The 22,507-nt window shown below is 44.5% G+C and overlaps 1 protein-coding gene across 1 annotated transcript in view; it reads left to right on the top strand.

Annotated features, from left to right (window-relative positions):
* Positions 1-14,578: 14,578 nt before the first annotated feature.
* The window catches only part of NCAPG (non-SMC condensin I complex subunit G), a 344,632-nt gene continuing 336,703 nt past the window's right edge, over positions 14,579-22,507 (top strand). The window contains exon 1 of the mRNA XM_086964047.1: positions 14,579-14,675. The gene's annotated coding sequence lies outside the window, so the exon portion shown is untranslated. The remainder of the gene's footprint in view (positions 14,676-22,507) is intronic.

The following is a 22,507-nucleotide window of genomic DNA, read 5'->3' as shown; positions in this document are numbered from 1 at the left end:
ACTATGGGTAACAATCAGTACACGTGGTATACATAGTAATTCACAGTAAAGCTGTGTATAGGGGTTAAACACATTCTTACTGGGGGGTCAACTCAACGTGCTGTTCATTATAAAGCCTTGATTAAGTATGTGTGTCTTTGTTTCACGTAGCTCAGTCTTGCAAACATTTGTGAAACAATTGCAGTGTACAACCAAGAATGCTCATATACCGTCGTTCAAGTTTAGGCAAGACATATATCATATCCAGTCCGTGACATGAGTTACTTGGCAGAATAGAGTATTAACTCAATGCAACAGCACACCATGTTATTGACTGAAAACAACTTAAACATATACAAAATGATTCCATGATGCTTACACTCTTCCCACCTTTAAAACAAGCGTGACATTCCGAATGGAGCTGTGATTTTAGAATGTTTACATCACCCACTGTCATAGTTACTAATGAGGGTCCTGTGATCGTACAATTATTAGATCACTCACTGTCGAAGTGAAAGTTTGTTTGCACCAATGGTTTGCTCGCTGTTCAGTGATGCCTGTGAATATGTGCATCAAAATTACATACTGGGAGAAGATGTGATCTCTTGAACTTCCACCACAAGTGGGGCCGTAGTGCATGTGTCAAAGAGGCCATGCTTTGAATAGGATGTAAAGCAAATTCTTCTCCTTCACACCATTACGGAATCATTTGAATTGCACACCATGTTAATGTTAATGTAAGCCGAACTTTTTGAGCGCACGGCTACCCCAAAAGGTGTCCCGGCGCTTTAGCAAAGAGGCCCAGAGAAACAAGAAAAACCAAAGGCATACACACTACAGTTACCGCGAGTTACTTAGTGAAGAGCAAAGTCTTCAGCTCCTTCCTGAAAACCAGGAGATTATTCGCTTTCCGAAGGGAAAGTGGGAGCTCGTTCCACAAGCAGGCAGTCACGTGTTGGAAGGAGCGACCTCCCATCCGGACACGTTTGGCCATAGGCACCTCCATTTTGGCCAAGTCCTCTGACCGCAATGACCTACGTGGCACATAGAAAGCAGTACGCTTCCTCAGATAGTTAGGACCAATCGCATGTAGAGCTTTAAACGCCAGAGTGAGGAGTTTAAATCGGATTCTCCCCGCGATTGGCAGCCAGTGCAGCTTAGCCAGGAGCGCTGATGCGCTGGTTCTCCTGGGCAGGCCGTAGATGGCTCTGGCCGCCGAATTCTGTACAATCTGCAGTCTGGATAACAGATACTTAGGAATGCCTGCAAAGAGCGCATGCAACAACAGGTATTGTGGAAAGCATAACTAAAAAACAGATCTATCTGTAAACTGTTTTAAGACATCCAGAAAACAAAATTGCGTTGCCCAAAAGAAGTAAACTAAAATAAAATAAAGATTTTTACAGAATTCTGTAGCTCCAATGCAGTGTAACTGACATATCTGCATTTCAAATACTTTTTATTATGTATTAAGTATTTGAGATTAAATTTCAATCTTTATAGCTAAGGAAGGAATGGGTTATATGGATTGGGGAGAGAAAAACTGAGGTTGAGGCGATATTGGCCAAAGCTGCTGACTTTGGAGGTGGGGAACCAGGTTCCAGTCTTGGCTCAAAATCCTGTTATTCTGCACAAATCATTGAATCTTCTAGTCCCTGAAACAATTAATGTGACCTTGTGTAATTTAGCTGCTGGTGCCCAGGTAAAGCGCTCCAATACCTTCAAGTCCAGTTTGCGCTATATAAAACTACAAATAAAATGTAAAACAACAAATATAGAAGCAGAGCTGCTTGGAGTTTACAGAAGGGAGGAGTAACATTGGCGGGCATCTTGGAAGGAAATCTTTACCTAAACAACGATGATAAGCATAATGCTTAATGTGCACATAAGAGTCTGGTAAATACACGCTCCTCAAGTCCATTACAGTACCAGTGCGTGAAAAGATAACATCTCCTAGCACAATTAAGGCAACCAATTGGCAATAATGGAGGATATACAACAAGGTTAGCCAGTAAATTCTGTGGATGTTGGTGTTTGACAAAAACGTTTACATAGTCTGCTGTCCTTTCCCTGTGATGTATGCTGTGCTGAATTACCTGAAACTGCTCAACCAGCATTGTGAACTGGAACTGTGCTTCTTATGGTGGGGCAGAGTTTGCAAAGGCTGCCATGCACACTGTGAAATGTGTCTTATCCTGTGCTTCTAAAAAGTTTGAATTTAACTTTAGCTACATAATATAAGAAGTACTGTCTTCCATTTTGAAGTGACGCTGTATTACACCACATGCTTATTGTTTTTGTTACATTTCAGCTAAGTAAGGAATTGCTATTTCATCTGAATGTTCTCAGGCAATTGTTATACAATGTGTTGACTAATGTGCTTGAATGAACCAACATCCTTTGTGTAAAATCATATAAAAGAACGTACTTTTCTTCTGGTACTAGGATTCTTCATTCTCAATTTATAAGGCGAATCTATGCTGGATTTTGCATTGAATTTTAATTACTGGGTTAGTTGTGTTTATGATATAGGTCCTTTATTGCTAACTACACTTATAATATATTTCCTATATTTTGCTCAACAAGCATTTGCAATGCAATAGGTCTCGCATTAGGAAAGTTTGAGCTATTGGTATTGTAAATGACAAATTTTGTATTTATGTGTTGGTTTTGAAAATAGCTAAATTAATAGCTTTGTCATGTACAATTCAAATAGTTTTCACTTTCGCAAATGTGACACCTATAGCATTTGTAATGCAATATGTGTTGTATTTACGTGACTTAGATGTATTGATATTATAAATAACAATGGCTTTTAATTTTTTTAAATAATTAATACTTAAATAAAAGTGATTTTAATTTATAATGGCAATAGCTTATACTTTTGTAAATAACTTTTGTGAAGATTATGTTTAGTGTATTTTATTGTGATGAAAATCCAAGAACAGAAGTGAAATATTAACATCTTTTTGTGACATTTGTAATAAAGCTTGAAACATTGAGAGAACATATTTGAACCAGTTGTTGTTGAATGGTTGCACAGATTGGTGCTGTGGTGGCGCTGAGTGGTGTTGTGGTTGTGACGAGTGATGCTGTGGTAGCGCATAGTGATGTTGTTGTTGTGCCCCTGAGTGATGCTGTGGTTTTGCTAAAGGATGCTGTGGTGGTGCTGAGTGATGCTGTAGTGATGCGATAGATATAGTGAGTGTGATAGATAGATAGAGGGAGGGCAATAGATAGATAAAGGGAGGTCGATAGATAGATAGAGGGAGGGCAATAGATAGAGGGAGGGCAATAGATAGAGGGAGGGAGGGCGATAGGTAGAGGGAGGGAGGGAGGGCGATAGATAGAGAGAGGGAGGGCGATAGATAGAAGGAGGGAGGGCGAAAGAGGGAGGGCGATAGATAGAGGGAGGGCGTTAGATAGAGGGAGGGAGGGCGATAGATGGAGGGAGGGCGATGGAGGGAGGGCGATAGAGGGAGGGCGATAGATAGATAGAGGGAGGGCGATAGATAGAGTGAGGGAGGGCGATAGATAGGGTGAGGGAGGGCGATAGACAGATAGATAGATAGAGTGAGGGAGGGCGATAGATAGATAGATAGATAGATAGATAGAGTGAGGGAGGGCGATAGATAGATAGATAGATAGAGCGAGTGAGGGCGATAGAGAGATTCCTTACTGCCCTTACTGCTGGACATTATGAATAGGGCCATGAGAGAGGGCACTTTTCCATCCCAATGGAAGAGTGCGGTGGTCAAGCCCCTCCTAAAGAAGCCTACACTTGATCCTGAGGTGCTCAAGAATTATCGCCCCATCTTTTTGCTTCCAGCTCCGGCAAAGATGAAGGAGACTCACCTCAATCAACATCTGGCGGCTTTTCTTGACTCCTCGGGTCTCTTGGATCAATCCCAACACGGATTCAGGAGGCATCATAGCACCGAGTCTGCCCTTACGGTCGTCCTGAATAACATTCCTCTTGGAAGTAGACCAGGGACATACCACCGTCCTAGTCCTCTTGGACCTAACAGCCGCCTTCGATACCCTATCCCCTTCGGTTTTAACATCTCGCCTGAGGGAGATAGGAGTGGAAGGGGCGGCTCTGAGTCTGCTGGCCTCCTTTCTGGACCAGAGGGACCAGAGGGAACAGAGGGTTAAGCTGGGAGAGTTCCTATCTCCATCCCTACCTGTGCAATGCGGGGTCCCACAGGGGTCGGCTTAAGCCCGACCCTGTTTAACATCTATGTGACCCCGCTTGCCAGGCTGGTTAGATCTTTTGGGATGGAGGTAGTCTCTTATGCTGACGACACACAGATCTTGGTGTCCCTCTACCATCTGGGTAACTCGTCACTGTTCAACTTTAGGAACTGCATGGAAGCGGTGTCCCAGTGGATGATCTACAATTTGAACGGTGAGAAGACTGAGATCTTGGTGTTTGGCCCTAATAATAACATCTGGTCACCCGATTGGTGGCCGCCCTCTTTGGGGACCTGTCCTACTCCTACGGAGTCGGCACGGAACTTGGTAGTTTTGATTGATCCCGCCCTCTCTATGACTCTGCAGGTTAACAGAACTGTTGCTACCTGCTGGGGTATTATTAAAATACTCCGAAAAATAAAACATTACCTGTCCCCTCAGGCGCGGAAGCAAGTGGTGGTAGCACTTGTCGCTTCGCGACTTGACCACTGTAACGCCTTATACACCGGCATGAATAAGAACTTGTTACAGCGTCTTCAGACTGCCCAAAATGCGGCCGCCAAATTTGTTCTGGAGGCTCCCAGATTAGCGTCGGCAACGGCAGCCAGGAAGGCCTTACACTGGCTTCCGATTGAATCGAGGATCACCTTTAAAACACTCTCTTTGACCTATAGTGCTCTCTCTGGTAAAGGGGCGGGGGTGTCAGGAAGCTGCTACTACCCTATGTATCGGGCAGAGACTTACGTTCTTCTTCAAAGAACCTGTTGGTGGTCCCCCGCTTCCGTAGGAATAAATGGGGCGATAGGGCTTTTTCTTCAATTGCCCCTAGGCTATGGAATACCCTTCCCTGTGAAATCAAATCCCAATCTTCCGTTCTGCTTTATTGAAAAGCATTGAAAACATGGCTGTTTGCAAGGGCGTACCCGTAGTTACTGTGTATTTATTTTTATGATTTTGCTGTTAGGTGCCTTGATGCCTTCGGGCTTAGTTGCGCGTTATAAGATTCTTTTCATTTAATTTCATTCATTTCATTTCATAGAGTGAGTGAGGGCGATAGAGTGAGAGAGGGCGATAGAGTGAGTGAGGGCGATAGAGTGAGTGAGGGCGGTAGAGTGAGGGCAGTAGAGTGAGGGTGGTAGAGTGAGGGCGGTAGAGTGAGGGCGGTGGAGTGGTAGAGTGATGGCGGTAGAGTGAGGGCGGTAGAGTGGTAGAGTGAGGGCGGTAGAGTGAGAGCGGTAGAGCGGTAGAGTGAGGGCGGTAGAGTGAGGGTGGTAGAGTGATAGAGTGGGAGCAGTAGAGTGAGGGCGGTAGAGCGTTAGAGTGAGGGTGGTAGAGTTAGAGTGAGGGCGGTATAGTGGTAGAGTGAGGGCGGTAGAGTGGTAGATTGATGGCGGTAGAGTGGTAGAGTGAGGGCGGTAGAGTGGTAGAGTGAGGGCGGTAGAGTGGTAGAGTAACATCATACATACAAGTCAGGACTATTGACTTTGTCAATGGTTGTTATTTGCATAAGATAAATAAGTGGCAACTATGGCTTGTATGTATTATTGAAAAAGCTTCCACTTAAAGCCCTGGTGACACCACGACAATGTTGCTGCTCCTGAGTTTCAAAAAGAGAAGGAAAACCCAGAGAGAAAATTACTCTTTAAAGGATTTCCCTTCCCCTACAAAGCTCACCTGGCATGACGTCATGCGTAACTTATCCGCAAGTGAGAAGTGAGCAGTGTGAGCAGGCGCACATGATGTGCCTGTGTCACTGCAGTTCGGAAAAAAAAAATTGACCGCCTGTGCCAGGGCACAAAACAGAGCACGATAGAGACCTGTTTCGAGGCCCCCTTTAACAACCTGCCGGTGCTCAGCACTGGTGAGACCCAGCCCACTTAAAGCCCTGCCCTGATTAGACTTTTCTCCGGAGCACCCAGAAACCATGTTGTACTGACAACTCACGAGCATTTTTGTAAATATTCACTAACATATTGTTTTGAACATGAAAGCTCAATGGAACTGCGGTTTTGCACACTCCTATTTCAGGCTTCCTGTGACATCCCTTGCTTGGTTGCTTTGCTGTTCCGTGGATCAGTGGCCGTGGCCTAACGCCAAGCTTACCATGTCTTAGAGTGAAAAAATAGCAGAGCTGAAAATCTTTGCAGGAAATGTATTTGTCATGAAATTGATGGAGCAAGGATTCGCACGTAAAGCGACTTGCTCACATTCATGAACCTCGTTAACCTGTCATAGCATTAACCAATCCTGTTTGTCATTAATACTACACTTTTACAGTACACGCGGGTGTCCCAGAGACGCTTGCCTATGTGACTATTAATCCTAACAACGCTTGCATACTACAGAATGGCTGCTTCGCAGAAATCCAGTCTGCGCATGCGTCGGTCATACCCATGTGATGTGACGCACTCGCAGTTTTGGAGGGATATTTCGCTCATGCGCATTGTAGCTAAAATGGCCGCTTGTCTCTAAACACGCTCTCTGCTAGCCCATACCGCTTTGCATTTCTATCTATTTCTGCTTAACTCTTAACCGCTGTAGTTATTATGAAGTAAGGGGTGCAGTGTAGATTATCATGGTGTACAGTGTATTCATTTTTTCCTGTGTTTCTAAATTTTTTTCGCTTACTTTTCATGTACCGCGTATCTGTGGGCCTGGGAGTGAGGAGCCTCTCCATCTTGGAAGTCTATGTGGACCCGATCACGTGACAAGAGAACCGAGCCTTGCATCAGTGGAACTCAGCCAGCTGGCTACCGAAGCTGAGATGCTCCTGGGAACCTGCCCCTTAACCCAGGGAGAAGAAGCTGAATTTCACCTGAAAATGTTACATTTGTTTCTTTCCACTGTGTGCTCTATTGTTCTCTTCTACACATATGCCTGGGAACATTAATGTAAGCGGTGGGTACTGAGAATTGAATATTAAACATGGGAACCCAGAATATTAGGTGGTGACAATGACCTAACCACCTCTCCTGACCAATCATAAGTTGGGGACCCTGTCACTTGCAACATTTGTGGGTGGTCTAGGGACCTGAAAAGGGTATAATTAGCCTAGTTTTAGTTAGAGAAGTTGTCCAACTTGTCCGAATAGCTGACCTGTCACCGACCCTACGACTCTATAGGGGATTGATACAGAGAGCTGCGGAGCCCTCTGTCCGAACTTTCCACAAACTCCAAAGGGGTGGAAATAGTCTTAAGTGCTGGCGAAGCACTTTGCTGGGAGATTCGAGAACCCAATCGGGGTTACTGGAGGATTCTGTGCAGTGAGGGGGTAGCGCAGGCGTTGCATCCGAAGCTGCAGGTGTTGGTCGTGCCCTTTGGTGAGCCCAGTCCTGACCCAAGTCCTGAGGGGTATCCTGTCCTGATTGTCCGTGAGCTGTACCTGCTCACCTACTGGCGTCCTAAATCCTTGAGGGTCCTTGTCCTCGTTTTCCAAACTGACCCGTGGCCAGGGTTAGTCCTCATTCCTGTTCTAGGTAAATATAACTTGTGGGTGACCGTTTTCTATCCCTTTCCTTCTTGTTCTTTAATAAAGCCTCTATGCCCATGATATTATCTCTGTTCTCTCTAATGTCGTATACGCAAACTGATTATTAGTATGTTCCATTTTTCCCCTTCCTGTAGGGCATATTGAGACTGTATTGCTTGAATAGTGTGATGATCTTTATCGATGTTTAGTTTAATAGATAGACTAAGATTAGGGTTTGAATCACTTATGGGTCTTTAGATATTCACTGACTAATGTGTTTTAAACTTACCCACCTTAGTATAAGCCTGAAACTAAATAGCATGTTCCCTTTTACCCTTACCCAGTAGATTTCCACTCACACTCAAATGGTGCTTGCCCTTATCCATAGCTACTTTATTGTTGTAATCTTGATCATTGATGTTTTGATTTGCATCAGTTTTATTCTCTTGTCACTTTGAATTTTACTTACTATATATCAAATCCTTAAAACCCCCTCAGGTGTCTGTGGTCATTAAAGAATCTCAAAGTGTTATTGAATGAATAGAGTATTTAGGATTATCTTGTCTCCTATCTACAGCTAGCTCCTGATTCATCGGGAGAATATGTACCTGTGGTAAGTCAGGTACCACGGTAATAGTGTAAAGGAGACACATACAAAGTACTGATAGTGGTGTGTAAAATCGCCCGACTCACAAAATAGTGTCATTAATCACGTCATGGGCCCAAGTGCGTGAAAATCTGGTAATCACAGAGTCGGGTGACCTGCGCGCTCTATCAAAATCTCCTGCCAGCTCCACGTGAAATCCATCCTCCAAGGACCGGTGCCCTCAAATGACATCCAGGGACGAGAGGCACTAAATTACTCTCCTCGCCAGGCCTTGTCGGCCATACATCTTCGGCCCACTTTGGCTGATGGAAAAGAAGCGGATTATGGAGGCTGGGAGGGTTCAAGGTTAAAATGTGGTGTCCTGGATGACGAATCCAGCTCAGAACAATACGTAACGTTTACCTCACTTTGTACAGAGGAGAAGAACCGAAAGTACCACCTAGAAAATATGCTTTGAGTTATGGGATTTCCAAGTTTGAAAACTAATAAACAAGGCAGTGCAAGATGGGGGAAAGAAAAGGTGTGAAAAGGAGGGGGAACTGTTAAGAAGAGGAAACGAGAGAAAAAAAGTAAGAAAAAAAGATCAGTAGATGGGATTCACGAAGTAAGAAAAAGGGAGAGAGAAATGGAGGAAAGGGCGTAGTGGTGGTGATGCGAGAAAGATGGGAAGACTGTCAGAAGGTAAGGAAAACAGGTAAGAGAGCGGATTGAGGAGGAACGAAAGGGAGTGGAAACAATGAACATGTAAGAAAGAAAGGGAACTTGGAGAGGAAAAAAGAAAGGAAACACGACCTATTACATTGCAAATGCTTGTTATTTTAATTGTTAGCCATATTATTGTTATGGGCTCTAAAGTCCTTGGACCAAGTCCGCACTACATACAATCGCAAAAATAAATAGCATTTCCTGCACCATCAATTTTTTATTCAATCTCTAATAACCAAGGCCTCTAATTTATGAAATGAATGAAATGAAAGCAGGATTTGTATAGCGCATGGCTGCCCGTGAGCGTCCCAGCGCTGAGATTGCAGCTATCACTGAGGTAAGGAAAAGAAAGGGGAGTAAAGAAAAAAGAACGGGAAATATTATTGTGGAAAGAGGTGCGTCTTAAGCAATTTTCGGAACTTCATGTGGTTGGGTTCGGCCCGGAGCTGAGTTGGAAGCGCGTTCCAGAGAGTAGCGGCTGTAACCGAAAATCGGCGTCCTCCAGTACGGGCTTTCTTTACTCTGTGGACCGTAGCCAGGTTTCTTTGAGAGGAGCGTAGGGATCTGTTGGGTTTGTAAGGGTATATCATGGTTTTCAGCATTGGTGGACCTAGGTTTTGCAGGGCCTTATGGGTGGTACATAGGGCCTTAAATGTAACTCTTTCTCGGATCGGCAGCCAGTGGAGTGCTTTTAGTGCTGGTTTGGCCGAGAGTCTCCGAGATGTTCCTGTCAGCATACGAGCAGCGGCATTTTGTGCTCTTTGGAGAACATTAAAAGTGGCCTCTGGGGCTGCCAGGAAGAGGGCGTTGCCATAATCTAGCCTCGAAAGTATTAGTCCCTGTATAAGTAGTTTTTGAGATTGTGCAGGGAGTAGAGGGAGGATTTTCCTGGCTGAGCGGAGTATACCGACACAGGTGCCAGCGGTTTTTTTGGCCTGTGTCTTCATAGATAGATCCTGTTCTATCCAGAAGCCTAAACTCTTTAGTTCCGTCTTGGGCTGAGGAAGGGGACCAAGGCAGGAGGGCCACATGGCGGACGGGAGAGGCGATTGGTGACCCAGCAACATAAGCTCGGTCTTGGAGCCATTGAGTTTTAACCTTGATTTGGACATCCACTTGTGGATTCCCTCAAGGCAATCATGGAGGTTTTTTATTTTCTCGCCTTCAAGGGAAAAAGACACCACCATTTGGGTGTCGTCGGCATATGTTACTGCTTTGATCCCAAAGGGGGTTACCACATCCTCCAGGGGGGCCATGTAGGTGTTAAACAATGTAGGGCTCAATGAAGAGCCCTGTGGAACCCCACACTGGAGGAAAAAAGGGTCAGATTTTATATTGCCTTCACAGACCTGGAAAGTTCTGTCCTTCAGGAACGAAGAAAACCAGCTGAGTGCTTTGTCTCTCACTCCCAGGTTGAGTAGTCGCTGGATCAAGATCTTATGGTCCACCGTGTCAAATGCAGCGCTTAGATCCAGGAGGATCAGTAAAACCGATCCCCCTGAATCCAAGATGCATCTGGCTTCCTCGACTACCTTTAACAGGGCGGTCTCTGTCCCCTGGCCTGGACGAAAACCTGTTTGTGAGGCGCGTAGGAGATTGTTGCTTTCGAGATAGTTAGATAGTTGCTGGTTGACTAGTTTCTCTGTAATCTTGCTCAGACCTGGTAAGAGAGAGATTGGGCGCAGGTTTGAGAAATCTGAAGGGTCCTGGCCTGGCTTTTTTTGAAGGGCTTTGACGATCGCATGTTTCCAGTTTGGGGGGACAATTCCTTGGGTGAGGGAGGCATTGATAAGATTTGTTGCTGGGTGTGAAATAACAGGGCCAATTTGTTTAAGGATACGAATGGGGGCAGGGTCAATGGGTGAGCCACTTTTCATGCTAGACAGAGTTTTCAAGAAGTCTTCAGTGGACAGTGGATGAAAGCTATCTAATATTGAATCTGTTGTGGGGGGCATCTTATCCTCCGGGGGATCAAGGTTTGTTATAGGTGGGAGGGATTGTAAGATGTTGATGATTTTGTTCTGAAAGAAGGATGCAATTTGATTGCATCTGGAGGTTGTGGGTTGTTCAGAGGGAGGTGGGTTAGGGGTTTTGAGTAGCTCTTTAAAAATTTTATAAGTCTCTCTAGAAGAGTTGGATGCATTTTTTATTTTTTCATTAAAGAAGGATGATTGTGCTGATTTTCGTGCAACTTTGTAGGTTTTCATAGCTTTTTTATATTCGTCTTTAATGATAGGATCCCAATTTTTCCTCCAATTCCGTTCCTTGATCTTACAGATTTTTCTAAGATTTTTCAAGTCTTGAGAATACCATGGGGATTTGAAGGTGATGGTTTTTTTTGTGATGATTTTTTTGGGGGCAACTGTATCCAGAGTAGATATGAGCCATTTGGTAAAGTTTTCATCAGCTTTTATGGGATCAGGAAGAGCAGGGGGGGCCGAGCTGATCAGCTCTTGAGTCCAACGTTCAAAAGAGAGTTTGGACCAAATTCTGTCGCATTCTCTGACTGATGACGTTGGAGGGGTAATAGGGTCGATTTGCCAGGTGAACGGGATGAGGAAGTGATCTGACCAAGGTAGTGAAAAAGTTGGTCGTATTTCTATTTTCGGCAGGTTAGAGAAAATCGGATCTAACAGATGACCTTTAATGTGGGTTACCTCAGAATTTAAGAGGTGTAGGTCCAGTGATTTGAGTTCGGAGATAATATCCTTTACGGTGCCATCTGAACTATCCTCAAAGTGGAGATTCAGGTCACCCAGCATGATAAAATTGGGGGTTGAGATGCAGGATGATGTCATAGCCTCAAGGAGAGAGCCTGCAAAATTACCTAAGTTACTAGGTGGTCGGTAAATGAGGAAGCCCGAAAGGGATTTGTTAGGAGTAATTTGGAGGGAAAAGCGTGTGCTTTCGCAGTCATCGATTCCTCCGTCTTGTATTCTGCAATTAATGGAGTTACGGTAGATAATCGCTATCCCGCCTCCTTTTCCCTTGGGTCTGTTAATATGTAGAATCAGATAACCATTGGGTAGCATATTAACCATGTCAGAATCAGAATGGGGAGTAAACCAAGTTTCCGTGAGAAAAAGTATGTCCAAATTAATTTCTTGGATTAGGATCTTGATTTCTAGAGAATGTTTACAGGCAGATCTGCAATTAAGAAGAGCAAGACTCACCGTGTAAGGAGAGTCGCAAGTGACTGTCTGGGGGGGTTGGCACGATGTCGGGGGTGAAAGGGTGACGGTAGGTGAAGCTGTGTCGAATTGCAAGAGGTAATCCCGAGAGTGGACAATTCGACCTTGATGGAAATTGGGCATAGTGGATAGCCCTGTGCCCGGCCTGGCCCGGACGGGCCCAGACGGGCTTGCCTCTGGCGCGCCTCCGGCGCGCCATCGGCGCGCCCGCTGCGCCCGCCCGCTGCGCGGACGTAATGAGGACTTCATTTTGTAGTGGTTGGGGCGAGGTCGCCCAGCCACTAGAGCGCTGTCCAATCCCCCTTCCAATATGGCGCCCGTGGAGTGAGTGCCTCGGGGGGTGTTACTAAGGAAGACCGGGAGCCTAGCGACGCTTCAAGTCATGCAATTGTTCTGCATGAGAAAGCGACTGGCTCCGGTCCGAAAGTGCTATTTAGCTTCTGCCACAGGTTTAACACAGTAAAATACAGTGACACGATCAACAACAAGAAAGTGATTTTTAAAAGGCGCTAAGCGCTATTAAAAGCGGCGCTTGTCAGTTTCTGATAGAAGTAATTAAGTCTGGGGTTTGGTCTCCCGGCTTCCGCCTCAGGAGAGATGCAATCGGGTAAGGAGAGGACGTGATTGGAGGCTCTTTTTGTAGTGGTTGGGGCCAAGTCGCCCAGCCACTAGAGCGCTGTCCAATCCCCCTTCCAATATGGCGCCCGTGGAGTGAGTGCCTCGAGGGGTGTTACTAAGGAAGACCGGGAGCCTAGCGACGCTTCAAGTCATGCAATTGTTCTGCATGAGAAAGCGACTGGCTCCGGTCCGAAAGTGCTATTTAGCTTCTGCCACAGGTTTAACACAGTAAAATACAGTGACACGATCAACAACAAGAAAGTGATTTTTAAAAGGCGCTAAGCGCTATTAAAAGCGGCGCTTGTCAGTTTCTGATAGAAGTAATTAAGTCTGGGGTTTGGTCTCCCGGCTTCCGCCTCAGGAGAGATGCAATCGGGTTATTTATTCTGAGATCGTTAAAGGTGCTTAGGGGTTCTCCCCTTTTGCAGCTGCTCCTTCGGTCATGTTCTTCAATACGTTTTATTGATCACAAAGTATTGAAACCATATGTGAAATACGTTCCCCGCTACCAGTTCTTCGGTGGCGTAAACATTGTGGATAACGATGAGGTCCTGCCTGTAGCATCTGTCAGTGTAATCCGATTAGAGTCAGAGGTATTTCTCGGTATGTTTTGGGTCCAGTCAGCTAACAGCACTTCAGGTCTCCATGAGTATCCACCCGCGGAATGCAGATAAGCAACCCCTGACAAGCAATCACTTAAAGCTACACATGCATTGCATAATTGGCTTCAGAGACATCCCTGGCCGAGGGTCTGCAGGCCGGCAGTGCACGCAGGTTCAGCGAGCACGTCAATTCAGTTTTGCGTCCTCTGTGATATGCAAAGAACGCGAAAGCAAAAGATGCCAGCAAGAAACAAAAGGAAAAGGCCGACCATTGACTAACACAAGGCAAGATCAATTTGTAGTCCCACTTTTCAAGTAACAAAATTGTTTCGGGGACATACAGGTTTAATCCAATTTTCTCAAAACAATACAAAAGTTAAACAAGTTAATTAACCGTGACTATCCCGCAAGTGCCAATGAAGGAAGTGGGTGGCAAATGGTGAGCAATTTCGAGGCCGCTTTGATGTTCTCAGTGGCCGCGCGGCTCACTGAGAACATCAAAGCGGCCGCGAAAATGCTCCCACAGCCGGCAGGCGGACAGATGGTGTGCGCTTTGATGTTCTTGTCTTGTCTTGCTATGTGGGAGTGGTAGGGGGAGCGAATTGCTGTGCATGCGCCCGGCTCACATGAACTGTACGCGACCCACAGTGGGTAGACTTTTTAGTTCTGCTTACTATAAATCTTGCCTATCATCCCTTCGGGCTGTAATAGGCGAGACATAATAATACTTTATATAAACTCCTTAAAGCTTGCCCCATGTATTTCATTCTTAGCAAGAATGCTACAGTCCTTGCTGAATGGCATAGATTTTTCGCATGCCTATTTGTAAGCCACCGCCACCACGCCCTTAATTACATGGGCCACACCCCTTTGCGATAGCCCATTGATATTACATTCCACTTAAAGCCCTGACTAAACGTATTGAAATACAAATAATTTAACAAGGGAGGTATACACGGATCAACTTGAGAGTTCTAGGGAAGATGCATGGGCTCAAATGTCAGAGATTCTTAGTTTACTCTGAGATCCTAGACACGGGGGGGGGGGGGGAGTGGGGGGGTGAAGTGTACGTTCCTCGCGGCGAAATTAGCCTCAAACAAACTTTGAAAGGATGAAAAGAAGGCAGAATAAGCAAAATGACGCGCGCCTGATCATAAGATGGCAACTGTGTGGACAGCAGTGTGTTTCCGCTGTTGAATCTCGCGAGATATTCACTTCCGGTGGATGTTAGTGACGAAAGGGGTGCAAGTTTGAACTGAAATTGGCGGCTGGTTTGAGGAAAGGAAAAGATCCTTGTATCTTAATTGCCGGTAAGTACCTGCAGGAAGTGGCAAGCATTTCTTGCAATACGTAAGAGTACGCGATGCTTGCTTTATTGGGAAAATATTACAGAAATAAGCCAGGATATATCGTGCTTTATCAGATGACAGCGCAAAAACATACCTAATTCAGACGAGAGATTTTTAAAGCCAAATTTGACTTAAAAGTAGCTTTCGCTTCCCCGAAATTGCCCCCACTTCTTTACAAGTAAGTGGGGAAAATAAAGCTCCCTATTATTTTTATCTCACTGTTTTCACTTTCCAAGTGACAACATGTATGCTACAATGTGTTTAGTGAGCATGTCGAACTAATAAGGTAGTAGTCCCGGGGGGTGGGGGGGGGGTCACTTTATTTTCGGGGAGTGACATTTAGCCTCTGCTTACATTTTGATTTACTTAGAAGCGTTAGCCGTTTTCAGTGTGTGGTTGGAGTATATCTTCATGTCTGATGTGCTCATGAAAGCGAAAAAATAGCACTTCTTGTTAGAGAGGGACCATACCCGTTAGTTTCTTTTGTTGTTGTCTTTCTTGCATTATGAAGAGTATTGTGATGTTTTCAGGGACGTAATTCCTGTTCAGATAAAGTCTTGACATGTTGCAAATAGGAACGCAAGGAAAAGGTAATGTACGTAAGTTTCTGACAATCGAATGAATTCCCCGAAACTCTAGACCAAAACATAATCGTTAAAAGTCGGGCAAGTCGGAATTCTACAAATCGGGGGAGAGCTTCCCCAACAATGGTTCCTTGAGTACTGGGCATGGTCAAGGAATTAATGGGAGTGGTTATGCAAACATCTTTGAATACATACACAACAGTAATGGCACAGCCAATAGGTTGGGATTTAATGTGACCACTCATGTAAACACAGGCATGCATAATGGGCATTTTCATATGATAACAAGTTAAACCCAGACCTATAAACTTTCCAATGCTTGCTAAAGGCTGTAGTGGTGCTAGTGGATATTGAAATCGTGGTGGTGACTTTGTTGGTATGGTTGGTGTCTGATTGCTGGTTGTCTGGTGTTGGTTATGGCTCTGGCATTGGTCGTGGTGGTATTCGTGTCGGTTGTATTCGTGGTGGTTTTGTAGTGCTGGTTGTGATGCAGAGCTCTCAAGTTTCCCAATTCGATGCACTAGTAGTTTATCCAGTCCGGGAATTTTCTTTACATTCATGGACTTGTATTTATCCACAGACTTAAGAGGTTAGTTTTGCCAGGAAAAGAAGTGAAACTGGCCTCTCATAAGGTCTGTTTGAGTCTTTTAGTCTGTGGGAGCATCATCAGTATGGCATAGACGGTTAAGCAAGGGTTTCTCCTCCTGATTTGCAAGAGCTCAGTCGAAGTGAGAAATTGCCCTCTTGAGCTTGCACAGGAGTGAAATGTGCGCCCATGCAATGGGTAATGCACAAGGGGCTCTGCAAACATTTACAGCCCCATCCGTAATGCATTAGTTTTTTGAGGACGGGAAGAATACGTGCCCAGCAGTATTTACTGGGTAAATACTTCTTGAGCCACCAGGGAATTTCAGTAATGTGCTCTTCTAATGAACTACATTTCTGAGGCAAACTTATGGGCATATTTTTAACAGAAAATGAGCGATGAATATTCTCCATATCCTTTAGTATTGTGGGCAATCATTTTTTTGGGGGCATTAACATTTTCTTGATGTTTTTATAAACTCAATACATTAAAAAAGCTTAGTTTTTGGCTGGGGTATGTGGGCATGAGGTCCTGGGAGAGTGTCCATGAATAGACTCCTGTCCACAGACGCACCCAAAATGCCCCCACGGCTCCCAAATGCACTTGCTCTGAGGGAATTAATATCTATTTTTCCCACTTTTTCTGTATGCAACGCAATATGAGATAAAATACTGAAATGACAAAGTGTTTTGTTTGAGTGTATTTTTAAATGTGAAATAGTTCAGCGTGCAATGAAAGTAGTCTATACACGGTGGACCGATGCACTTAATAATAGTGAGCTGGAAATAACCTTTTGCACTGCTGTAAGATGTGATAACGATGTCTCAAACTGTTGGCTGATATAGTCTGATGCAAATAGGCCAATGGTTGAAGGAGACTGACCCAAATCCAACTCTGTTAAGTTTAAGCAATAGGTCGTGCAGATAGTTGCGCTTTAAACCCACACCTCAGACCTGAAGGAATAAAGGTGTCTTTGACAGATTGGGGTATCCTGGTATAAAATGATATTTTAGGGATGCACAAGATTATGTGAATTAGCGTGGCTTATTCTTGGAAAAGAAAAGTAGAAGTAGGAACATGGGAGCACCACCTATTGGGTAATGGCAGAGGTAGTGATTTACATCGGAGATTAAGTAGGACAGAACCATGCCTTATTTGTTGGATGAAAGACTGATTTTCAGAGTTGCTTAAAATGTGTGCACCTGTCATGGCTGCAGCATTCAATGGCTCGAGATACATGCGCAGCCAGAACCCCACCAGAGTGGCGACGAAGAAACGCAAAAGAACAGGAAACAGGTGTTCTCCATTAACACGCCCATGATTTGGAGCAACATTATCGTTTTGATCACAGCAGACCATGCCTCTTGCAAATTAGGTAAAAAAGCAAAAAATCCACCACTTCAAGGAACACTAAGTTTAAACACCATCAATAGTGCCTGACTCCACTCTGAAACTTCGGCAGCGCCCTACAGTCTTAGGAACCACTCTACCTTCTCAGCTGTGCCCAAAACACGTTGCCTCTATCTAGGTTAGCCCTACTCAGATTTCACATATGTACATATACGCTTCTTCCTGGTCTGTCTGTCTTGAAACATTTGTGATTCACCCACGTAGGATATTCATCAGAACGAGTATGAAACTTGAGATTGATGTTTAATTTGTTGTGTGTATTTCTGGTACAGAGTTTGTTTTGAATACATGGCTTCAGTTGAAAGACGCTGATGGTATAAAAAAAACAAAAAAAAGCTCTATAGTCAATGTAATTGATTTCTCTCTGAAAGTGCCTAAATATATTATATCCAGGTTCTATAAATGTATGGTGGTGTTAGATGTTTGACTGCAGGCTGCTTATATCACTAAACTACTAATATGTATAGTAAAAAAACAATGGTGCAGAAAATGTGCTGAATATCACTCTTGTTATGGCAGAGCAGTAGAAATGGCCTTTCCATACGGCATGCACTTTATTAACTCAAGAGTTTAATATAATTTCGGCCCAATATGTGTAGTGCTATTATAACGGAATACTTTTTTGTTGGCCTCTTAAGTTGTACAGTTACCACTCTATACTTCTGAACTCTTCATCCTTTTTTTATGGCTCTGCAATATTACATCTTTGTGGATACACACAATTTTGTTTATTTTTCAGATATGTTAATATTCAGGGGTAGATATTCTGTCATTGAAAATGAAGTATGTGTAGGATCAGCTCTTTGTAGAAGAATACATCTCAAGTGATTTTTTTTTGTGTGGATATTCTTTTTAATTACACTAATGCATATCACATATGTACCTATGTGATACTATCCGACATGATGGAGGGGTACGCAAGGACTTCAAGAGCAGATTGAACAAGGCTAGGAATGCCTTTTGGATGCTGATCGTTGTGTGAATATCATCTCCGTACAGCACTAACACCACGCTGAGGTTTTACTAGAGCTTCATTCTTCCCACACTCTTGTATGGATCAGAATGCTGGCATATGACGAACAGCAACATTAGTAAACTGTCAACCTTTCACACCAGTTAAAGAGCAGCGGGGAGAGCGGGCAGCCCTGTCTCGTCCCCCTGGTAATTTTTAAATATATCAGTCAACGTTCCATTAACTAGTAGTCTAGCTGTTGGAGCCTTATATAGTAGTCTTATGGCTCAGCAGAATTTATCCCCCAAATTGAATTTTCTCATTACCTAAGACCGGTATGCCCAATTTACCCTGCTGAGAGCTTTAGTTGCATCGAGGGTTAAAACGGCCAGAGGAAGTGTAAAAGTGGAGGCAATATCTATTGCGCCTACTAAGTCATAAGTAAGATCTGATAATTGGCGCTCTTTGACAAAGCCCTTTTGATCTGGATGAATAATACTATCAGCCACCCCCCCAGCCTGTTTGACAGAATGGCCGCGAAAAGTTTATAATCAATATTGAGGAGTGAAATTGGGCGATAAGACCCACAGTTAGTCGGGTCTTTACCAGGTTTCAAAATCAGTAGGACCGTAGCATCACTCCATGAGCTAGTTGGGTTTTCTCCCTCCAAAAGTGTGCTATTATGAACTTTGACAAGTACTGGGATGTTTATCTCTTTAAGGGAACAATATAACTCCCCCGGAAGCCCTTCTGTGCCAGCCGCCTTCCCTCTTTTGGACTTGTCAATTACCCTTCTCACTTCCTCTTCAGTTATTTCTTGGTCTAGATCTAATTTTTGATAATCCGAGATGGTCGGAAGAATGACCTCCTCCAACCACTTTTTCCTTTTATTGCCGTCATCAATGATTGATTCTTTATATATGTCTTGGAAGAAATCGCGGAAAGCCTACCCAATATCTAGGCTGGAAGAGCAAGATAAGTCGTCTCCTACCTTGATCTTTTTTTATATGATTACCAATCTGGTCTGATTTTACTTTCCAGGCAAGTAATTTTCCAGCCCCTTCGCCAAATTCGAAATGGGAGATTTTACTTGCCTCCCATCTGCGGGAAATTCTTTCTTGGAGGATACCCTCCAACTATTTTTTAAGCAAGTCTAATTTTTCCAGGTCTTCCTTTGGATCGATTTGTATCTGAGTGTTCAATTTGTTCTCTATTTCCTTCATTTCTGCCTCTAGTACCATAATGGATTCTCTAAGTTTCCGCTTTCTGAAGGAAGTTCTTATCGTAATGCAGCCTCTCCAGTAAGCTTTCATAGAGTCCCAGACAACAGAAATACTGGAAGTGTCTAAATTCGCTTCCACAAAATATCTAGTCTCAGAAAGGAGGAAGTTAACTTAGTCTTTCTCCAACAAAATGGTTCGATCGAAAGACCAAGATCTAATCTGCTGTTGCTGTGTGAACTTTAAGCTTAAAAGAATTGCGGAGTGGTCCGAATGATGTTATGGCAAGTATTCGATATCAATGACTAGATCCTTAAGATTGAAACGAATCAAGGCATAGTCTATTCTAGACTTATGTTTATATTTCAAGTTTCTGAAATAACATCCCTCCATATATCAGGTCCATTATTATCAAAAGCAGCTGCCGAGATTTAGAGGGGAGTACTGCCCTGGAATTTAGCGATTTGTCAAGCTTAGGATTCAACACTATATGTTAAAATCGCCCATCCAAATTACGGGGTCCGGGAAATCAATAAGGTGACGTAGAATGGTATTTAAACATGAGGGATCGTCCTGATTTGGACCGTAGTAACCCACTAGACAAAGAAGTATGCCTCCTAAAGATATCCTCAAAATAAGCCATCTACCACTTTAATCTTCCCAATATTCCAATAGTTTGGCTTTGGCTTGTTTTTAGGTCTTGCGACCTATCGATGTGCGCAAGCGCATCGAGCGGAGCGAGAATTCAAGTGGCGAAAACATCATGAAACCAAAGGGCTTTCAGCCCCGCGGTTTTCATGCAGTTCACGTGAACCACGTGATTAAACATGCACGCGCATCGGCAACATTTCTCAATCACCCTCCCACAGGCACACCCCCCCCCACCAGGCTCTCCCGCCCCCATCAGGCTTCCCTCCTAATCCGCCGGAACATTTCTCAATCACCCTCCCACAGGCACGCCCCTCCACCAGGCTCTCCCGCCCCCATCAGGCTTCCCTCCTAATCCGCCGCAACATTTCTCAATCACCCTCCCACAGGCACGCCCCCCCACCAGTCTCCCGCCCCCATCCGGCTTCCCTCCTAATCCGCCTCCCCTCGCTCGCATTCCCGCCCCAGGCTCTCCCGCCTCCACCCAGCTTCCCTCCGCCATCTGCCTGCCACACTAGAGCTGCGGACGCCTCAATCTCCTCCCACCTCGCATGGCCGTCCTTTCTGCCCGCCAGCACTTCAGTTCCGCCCTGTCTAAACCATGCCTCCTTTCTCGTCGTTGCCTCCGCATCAGTCAATCAGATGTTCGTTCTTGTTTCTTTTTACTTTCAAACTACTTTTTCCAATTTCAACTGTCTCGGAGTTCCCTTGTTTCTCAGAGCATGGTATTATCTTCTTATTTCCATCACGTCCATCGCTAAAAGAGAGGAAGGCTTACAGGAAACATCCTCTGCAGCGGGGCTTATCTCGACTGGGACAGTAATTCAAAGTGAAATGTTTTTTTACTGTTTTGGCTTCTTTTTGCGCCAGCAGGCGGAAAAAAAGACAATGGGAAACACCCGAGCCGCCAGAGTCAGCACTCCAGACTGTCAGAATCCACAGAAAGTACGTGCGCCCCACAAATAGGCCATCAGCTCCACCGCATGCCTTCAACCCTAGTTACATCAACCCTAGTTACATTTAATTAGCAGCAGCAGCATTTCTCCTGCGCCAGGCCACATCAGGCCACTTTCACCCACACAGCAACACTTACAGACACGCAACGCCACTCACACCCACGCAAGCCCACTATCATCCACGCAACACCACACTCACCCACGCAACGCCACTCACTCACTCACGCAAAGCCACTTTCACCCACACAGCACCACTTTCAGACACGCAACGCCACTGACACAGGCAACGCCACTGACACAGGCAACGCCACTGACACATGCAACGCCACTCGCACATGCAACGCCACTCGCACATGCAACGCCACTCGCACATGCAACGCCACTCGCACATGCAACGCCACTCGCACATGCAACGCCACTCGCACATGCAACGCCACTCACGTTGCCAATAGGTCTCGCAGTAGGAAAGTTGGAGCCATTACCATTGCAAATAACAATGCCTTTTATTTTTTTTCATGTTAAAAACATAAAGGGCTTTGTCATTTACAAACCAATAGCTCCACCTTTCCTACTGCGAGACCTATTGGCAACGCCAGTGCTTGTTTAAATAGAAACAATACCCCTCTAATATTTGCCGTCTGATCAGTACAGAGAAAAAGATCTACCCAATTCTGATTTTTAAAAATTTCTTTAGTCTCTGACTTCAGAAGATGAGTTTCCTGGATGGCAATGACCTGCGCTGAGGAGTCTCGTAAGTAATGTAGAATTCTAGCTCTTCTACCCTTCGTGCGCAGGCCGTTGTCATTCCAGGACAAAAACTGAAGTGAGGTCATGATGGTTCTTCCTTCACTTCAACAACTAAACTACAGATCATCCGCCACCCGCCACCTAGTCCTGACCATCTCTGAACCCACACACCCTCAAAGGCTCCTCCTCTGACCACTCTTCTAAACTTTTGGCGTACATAGTACCATAGTACTGAAACTCCCCCACCCACCCTTTGGGAAACCCATCCCTGATTACTCTGGCCTGATGAATGGCCAGGTCTGTCCTACAGCCGCTCTACCCACCCATACCTCTATATTGTGTAGTCTGTACCGATATATTAAACAAAACAAAAAAAAGATATATATAAAACCATAAACCATCCCACCTAGTTTTGTATTGTATACTCAAGTATACCTTCCTTCATTTTTTTTCTTTAATATTTTCTTTTCTCATATTTCGCTTACCTCCTTTCTACCCTTCATTTAACTGAATACTACCCTCCTAGAGCAACATAGAACATCATCCATCACATATATAAAAACAAAGTGCCAAATTAGAGGGTATAAATGGATTAGATGGGAGGATTCAACAAGCCTCAATCTCCACAAGGTCAGACCTCTGCTCATGTCATATCAAACCTACCCTAGGTCACCAATATGGTCTGTCAGG

The sequence above is a fragment of the Lissotriton vulgaris genome, chromosome 3_2 (assembly GCF_964263255.1).
Source record: "Lissotriton vulgaris chromosome 3_2, aLisVul1.2, whole genome shotgun sequence".
NCBI classification, from domain to species: domain Eukaryota; kingdom Metazoa; phylum Chordata; class Amphibia; order Caudata; family Salamandridae; genus Lissotriton; species Lissotriton vulgaris.
Note: the sequence above shows the minus strand (reverse complement) of the source record. Positions and strands in the feature narration are given on the sequence as shown.